The sequence below is a fragment of the Schistocerca americana genome, chromosome 5 (genome assembly GCF_021461395.2).
Source record: "Schistocerca americana isolate TAMUIC-IGC-003095 chromosome 5, iqSchAmer2.1, whole genome shotgun sequence".
Taxonomy (NCBI): Eukaryota; Metazoa; Arthropoda; class Insecta; order Orthoptera; family Acrididae; genus Schistocerca; species Schistocerca americana.
The window spans coordinates 559,560,752-559,566,968 of record NC_060123.1 but is presented as its reverse complement, the minus strand read 5'-3'; the positions used below and the strand labels follow the sequence as shown (position 1 = coordinate 559,566,968).

General features: G+C 45.0%; 1 protein-coding gene across 1 annotated transcript in view; it reads left to right on the top strand.

Moving 5' to 3' along the window:
- The first annotated feature begins 2,271 nt into the window (after positions 1 to 2,271).
- LOC124616007 (cytochrome P450 6k1-like) overlaps positions 2,272 to 6,217 on the top strand; it is a 79,417-nt gene continuing 75,471 nt past the window's right edge. The window contains exon 1 of the mRNA XM_047144218.1: positions 2,272 to 2,437. The gene's annotated coding sequence lies outside the window, so the exon portion shown is untranslated. The remainder of the gene's footprint in view (positions 2,438 to 6,217) is intronic.

The window sequence follows — 6,217 nt, the reverse complement described above, 5'->3', positions numbered from 1 at the left end:
ACACACTCCCTCATTTATTTTGCCTTGTCTGTGTCCAATGCAGTCTTCTTCCTTGTTAACACACCACTAGAGTTTGACTGAAACGCTCAAACACTGTAGACAAAGAGTCGTATCCGCGTCCATACTATCGAAAGCTCTTCAGTGTATTCTTTCAGCCGGTCATTATTCCGGGTTTTCTCCCCATTCACTTCATCCTTAACTGTATGTCACACCAAGACATCAATTGTATTGAAACACGACGGAAGGGGTTTTTTTTTCTTTCTTTTTTAACTTGCGGTTGCTGCCCCATCACTCCTCGGCTGAATGCATCGTCAAGGTACAATTGAACCACCTCTCGTACGATGAAGAAGAATAGATCGATTCAAATCAGAGATAATTTCGATAAAATTACTGACGAGACAAAGGGAGCTATCTGTAAATAATTATTACTCTGAAACTGTTTGATTAGTCCTGCAACACTCTAGCTTCTCTGGCTTTATTGCGCAAAAATGGCAAAAAGCCACAGTTTTCCTATTTCATTTACACTACTGGCCATTAAAATTGCTACACCAAGAAGAAATGCAGATGATAAACGGGTATTCATTGGACAAATATATTATACTACAACTGACATGTGATTACATTTTCACGCAATTTGGGTGCATAGATCCTGAGAAATCAGTACCCAGAACAACCACGTCTGGCCGTAATAACGGCCTTGATACGCCTGGGCATTGAGTCAAACAGAGCTTGGATGGCGTGTGCAGGTACAGCTGCCCATGCAACTTCAACACAATACAACAGTTCATCAAGAGTAGTGACTGGTGTATTGTGACGAGCCAGTTGCTCGGCCAGCATTGACCAGACGTTTTCAATTGGTGAGAGATCTGGAGAATGTGCTGGTCAGGGCAGCAGTCGAACATTTTCTGTATCCAGAAAGGCCCGTATAGGATATGCAACATGCGGTCGTGCATTATCCTGCTGAAATGTAGGGTTTCGCAGGGATCGAATGAGGGGTACAGCCACGGGTCGTAACACATCTGAAATGTAACGTCCACTGTTGAAAATGCCGTCAATGCGAACAAGAGGTGACCGAGATGTGTAACCAATGGCACCCCATACCATCACGCCGGGTGATAACACGCCAGTATGGCGATGACGAATACACGCTTCCAATGTGCATTCACCGCGATGTCGCCAAACACGGATGCAACCACCATGATACTGTAATCAGAACCTGGATTCATCCGAAAATATGACGTTTTGCCATTCGTGTACCCAGGTTCGTCGTTGAGACAACCATCGCAGGCGCTCCTGTCTTGTGATGCAGCGTCAGGGGTAACCGCAGCCATGGTCTCCGAGCTGATAGTCCATGCTGCTGCAAACGTCGTCGAACTGTTCGTGCAGATGTTGTTGTCTTGCAAACGTTCCCATCTGTTGACTCAGGGATCGAGACGTGGCTGCACGATCCGTTACAGCCATGCGGATAAGATGCCTGTCATCTCGACTGCTAGTGATACGAGGGCGTTGGTATCCAGCACGGCGTTCCGTATTACCTCCTGAACCCACCGATTCCTTATTCTGCTAACAGGCAATGGATCTCGACCAACGCGAGCAACAGTGTCGCGATATACGATAAACCGCAATCGCGATAGGCTACAATCCGACCTTTATCGGAAACGTGATGGTACGCATTTCTTCTCGTTGCACGAGGCATCACATCAACGTTTCACCAGGCAACGCCGGTCAACTGCTGTTTGTGTACGAGAAATCGGTTGGAAACTTTCCTCATATCAGCACGTTGTAGGTGTCGCCACCGGCACGAACATTGTGGGAATGCTCTGAAAAGCTAATCATTTGCATATCACAGCATCTTTTTCCTGTCGGTTAAATTTTGCGTCTGTAGCACGTCTTCTTCGTGGTGTAGCAATTTTAATGGCCAGTAGAGTATGTACGAACATCGTCGCAACTCGTTAGATAGAATGCCCTGGAGAGTAATCGATATGCGAAAGCTCTTCATGTTCACGCATCAGAATTTAAATGTCACCATTACAAGTTGTGGAAAAAGCAGGTGGCCCACTAACGCAACTGCACCAGAATCGCCTGGCACAGTTGCGACTTAGTAATCACACAATCCACGTGTCCCGGTTCAGATAACATTCTTTATACACTATAGATACAGGCGCTCGGCTGCCACAGACCGCTTGTGACCTGTTTTTGCGGAAATTGTGGTCAGTTTCGTATCAGGAAGCTGCAGCAGAGCTTTCAGTCTGTGAGTAGGCTGCGCAGGCGTCGGTTCACCGATCACGTCTGTAAACGTTTCAGCCTCAGATGTGCAAATACGCGAAGGAGTAGAAGGTTGCATTAGAGCTACGGAGACGTGTGCGTTATTCTCCATGCAATTCTCCGTATTTCCTCTACCGATTACCAATCTCTACGAAGCTTCGCACTCGTAACGGTCAGTAGTCACAATAACGTGTATTATGCGTTTGAAGCTATGTCCTACAGTTGCTTGTGTGTTTGTCCGTGTGCTATGCTTATTGTTTGCTTTAGAGTTTATAATTATCATTATTATTAGTAGTAGATCATAATCATTTAGTTTACATAGTTATTGTTGTTGCTGTTGCTTTTTATGTCAACAGCCCACCGGGTTTTCTAAGGTGTGTGCGTTAGTAAATAAAAAGTTAAAGGCTGTGGTATGTTTGTCAGATTTACAGCCGGATCAGTCTGACACTAGATTAGATTAGCAGATGATGTCATTGACAAAGACAGTACACTGAGGTGACAAATGTCACGGGATAGCGATACGTGCATATACAGATGGCGGTAGTACCGCGAACACAAGGTATAAAAGCGCGGTGCATTGACAGAGCTGCCATGTTTACCCAGGTGATTCATGTGAAAAGTTTTCCGCACGACGGGAATTAACAGACTTTGATCCCATAGAACATTCCATGTCGGAAATCGTTAGGGAATTCAGTCTTCCGGAACCCACGATGTCACGGGTGTGCCGGGAATACCATATTTCGGTTATTACCCCACACCATGGAAAACGCAGTTTCTAACAGCCTTCACTTAGCGATCGAGAGCAGCGGCATTTGCGTAAAGTTGTCAGTGCTAACAGACAAGCAACACTGCTTGAAATAATAGCTGAAACCAAGGTGGGGCGCACGATGAACTATCCGTTAGGACAGTGCGGCGAAATTTGGCGTTAATGAACTGTGGCATCAGGCGAACGACGTGAGTGCCTCTGCTAACAGGACAACATCACCTGCAGCGCCTCTCCTGGACTCGTGACCACATCACATGTTGGCATCCAGCTGTAAGGTCATCTTAGGGGCCTGTGGACTAGATGGTTACGATGTCCAGTCTATGACCGTTTGTCATTGTGTATGGCTCTCCTGCACACGTGTCATTTGTGTTAAGGGTTCAAATGGATCTGAGCACTATGGGACTTAACTTCTGAGGTCATCAATCCCCTAGAACTTAGAACTACTTAAACCTAAAGACATCACACACATGCCCGAGGCAGGATTCGAACCTGCGACCATAGCGGTCGCGTGGTCTCAGACTGCAGTGCCTAGAACCGCTCGGCCACCCCGGCCGGCTTTGTGGTAAGAATGTGCCCCATACTAACGCGATGTTACGCTATGTTTCCGTATGTTACCTAGCCTGTTAGGTTATATAAGGGGCGACAACTGCGACAGATTTTGAGTGATCACTGTGGAAGTCGGGCAGCAGTAGAACAATCTCTCGTGGTGTTCCAGGCTGTCGTGGCTGCAGGTTGTCGTCACGTTGAGCAATGTTTGTAATCTGGAGCTTACACATCGTACGAAATTAACAAATGTTACCCCCAAAATATGGAAATTAAAATGTGTTTCCCTCAATGGATCATTCATTAGTACTCTTCCGCATGCCCTTGCAGATTTTTCCACAAAACTTCATTGTCCTACTATCACTGATTTTTCATGGGGTCTCTCTGCAGTATGAAAGTCTAACATAGGCTTCGAAACTATCTTGAATCCTAGAATTCACCGACAATGGTAGTCTGAAGCGCAGCATAAAAACAGAATTTGTTGTGTTTTCAGCTGTAGTCGGCGAATACGTGATAAATACTTGTACGACAAACAGAAAGACGTACAAACGGTTGCATGGGTAAAATTTGCATACTTTTATTTACAATATTTACAGACAGCGAAGCTGAAACAGGCAATAACAGTATTTGATTTCTGTTGGATTTACAACAGTCTTTCTCAGTGAATTCTCTCCTTGGTTCTGACTAATGACTGTAACTAATGACTGTAGTACAGGCGTCGAAAGCAGGCTTAAATATTTGGTGTGCCTTCTGACGGTTCTCTGCGAGCGTCGACTAATAAACAGGCACGTAAGGATGCAATTATTTGCCCCACTGAGAGTGTGGCCATTATCGGGGGCCGGCCGGAGTGGCCGTGCGGTTCTAGGCGCTACAGTCTGGAACCGCGTGACCGCTACGGTCGCAGGTTCGAATCCTGCCTCGGGCATGGATCTGTGTGATGTCCTTAGGTTAGTTAGGTTTAAGTAGTTCTAAGTTCTAGGGGACTGATGACCACAGCAGTTAAGTCCGATAGTGCTCAGAGCCATTATCGGGGACCACTATCTTGATACGTGGCGCCGCCTGTGTGCCTTGAGCCGAGTGACGGAGATTCCGGAGCGAGCGCTGCGCCTACTTGCGGTCAGCCTCGAGTTTCCTCACTCGGATGAATTCAGAGTGGGGCGTTTGCAGCGTCGTGTGCGGTTGGCAGGGACATTGCTAATACAGCAGACGTTATAATCAGCAGTAAGTTTGCGCTCCTACCTCCCACTGCTCATCTTCTAAGTTAATAGCAAAGAAAGGTCGGCTGCAAAGTCTTGAAGCTCTCAAATTCGTTCAAGATAGCTATGTCAAATGGTTTGTCTGTAAATAACTTTCCTGCTAGCCAGTCACGATCTTCTTTTATTTATATTTTACACGACGTGTTTCGGGAAACGATTCCCATTTTCAAGTCTTTTTTTGTACTGTGCCATTTCTACGTAATGTTTTTGGTTTGTGAGGTTCTGCTTTGTTCTGCTGATTTTACTCTAATACATTAAAATGGCGCAATTCTTTGTTCATTATCCATATTTTCGTATAGTCAGTGGCGAAATTTGTAAGAACTTGTATTACAAATTTCTTATGGTCCGTTTGTGCAGAGTGTTGCACATGCCAAACATGAGTCACATTTTTTTTCACACTAGCGAGAGTGGCTAACATACTCAAAAAGTTACAAAGTGGTTTCAGATGTGGTCGACACACAGGATCCGACTCCATGGGGCCTGAGGGGGCCCAAGCCACCTCAAAAATTAGTTTGGGAAGAGAGCTTCTGTAAAGTGTGGACGGTAGGACACGAGGTGCTGGCAGAAGTAGAGCTGTTTAAGGACGGGGCGTGAGTTGTGTTTGGGTAGCTCAGATGCTAGAGCACTTGCCCGCGAAAGGCAAAGTTCCCCGAGTTCGAGTCTCGGTCCGGCACACAGTTTTAATCTGCCAAGAAGTTTCATATCAGCACACACTCCGCTGTAGAGTGAAAATCTCATTCTGCAGTTTGCAATGGATAAATTTGTTACCAAAAAGGCGCGCTTCGAAGTTGACGATACTGCAAGTCAACCTCCAACAATTATTGTGTCGTCAATTGCTTCATCGTCTTCAGGCGAGAACCATTCACAGCCTAAACCTGAACAATCCGGCAAGGGAAGATCATTTCAGAAGCCTTGGTTGACCAGGTTGATCAAAATATGAAGCGTCTACTGAAAAAGTTTTTTGCAAAACCTACAAAGAGGTAGATGCTACAAATCTATTACAATTTTCTTCAAAAAAAAAAAAAAGAAGATAGATTTATTTCCATAGGGTTTTCTACCTGGAAAAAGGGTTTGGAAAAAATCTGTCTTCATGAAAATACGTTTACTCATACAGAAGGTGTACTGAAAGTAAATTCTATCACTATCCTAAGTGTGGCCTCCCAATTGAATGAACAGTTAGATAGTGATATGAAGAAAGGCCGTTTAGCTCTTGAGACAATTTTTAATACCGTGCAATTTCTATGGCGACAAGCACTAGTAATTAGAGGGCATGAAGATGTAAACTCAAATTTTTTCAATTGTTGGAACTCCAAAAGAATGACATACCTGAATTTAAAGATTGGTTAGGGCATTCGGGGTATAAGTGAACGTCCCTCGATATTTGAAA